Source organism: Vollenhovia emeryi, unplaced genomic scaffold, assembly GCF_000949405.1.
Source record: "Vollenhovia emeryi isolate VEMERY1.0 unplaced genomic scaffold, V.emery_V1.0 DF939138.1, whole genome shotgun sequence".
Lineage (NCBI taxonomy): Eukaryota > Metazoa > Arthropoda > Insecta > Hymenoptera > Formicidae > Vollenhovia > Vollenhovia emeryi.
This window is the reverse complement of record NW_011967228.1, coordinates 912,998-914,104: the sequence shown is the minus strand read 5'-3', so window position 1 is coordinate 914,104 and position 1,107 is coordinate 912,998.

The following is a 1,107-nucleotide window of genomic DNA, read 5'->3' as shown; positions in this document are numbered from 1 at the left end:
GGTACTTATAGTCAGATCTTCTATTCAAGACCGTCTTGAATTTATTTTAAAATGCTGTATGGAACATTTTATTGGCTACGGAGTATCTAAAGATGATTTTGAGCCAGTCTTGGATATAAGTTCTGACCACGAATACTGGCCTTAACTTTATATAATGTTTACTGAATTTTGTAATGTAATTTTTTTAATAATTACACATGTTGTAATATATTTAACAATTAAATATATTATATTTAACAATTAAATATATTATACCATATATGATATAATAGAACATAATACGGTATAGAAAATAGCAGAAGAGATAGATACAATTTATATAAATTGTTTTATATTATGGATTATGTTTGAATGAATTATTTAAAACCCATATTAATGTAGATATTTCCTGAGACCCACACAATTTTGTTGAAAATAAACAATAATTGTATATTTTATATCGGTCTTTAATATTTTTCAAGCAATATGAATTTGCATTTTGTGATTATGAATTATTTACCAGATTAGAATTACGCGATAATTTTTTTATAGCTTTATAACGTTTTATAACGTTATTAGAGCATTAATTAGATTATAATTACAGGTAAAAATTGTAATATATACACGGAAAAAAATAATTTTGCTGTGATAGCAAAATCGCCGTTGCTACTGCATATTCGTAGTAATAGCAATAAAATTTAGTTGATAGAACTAATTTTACGAATTATTCGTCATTATAGCAAAATCTATTTTGTTGCGAGAATAGAACAAAATTTGCTGAGTGTATTTGTAATTACAATCACATAAATTTGCTACTGAAGCAAAATAATATATTCTTAGCAAATACATTTGCTGTCACAACGAAATCCCGATACGCCTGATTCCCTCCTGAATAGATAGCACTAGTACCACATACTGCGTGGCGACCGGCGCGTCTTTCTCGTAAGTAAAAATCGTCCCGTATTAGTATAAAAAGCGAGCCGATATGATATGAGAGCGAGTTGTCTGGATCATGGATAGACCTCAATAACCTGAATATACTTTTGATGACTATGTGATTTAACACAATTTAACAATTAGTTACAAAGTGAATTTTTTAATAGGAAGCCTATTGATACCCCACCCCAT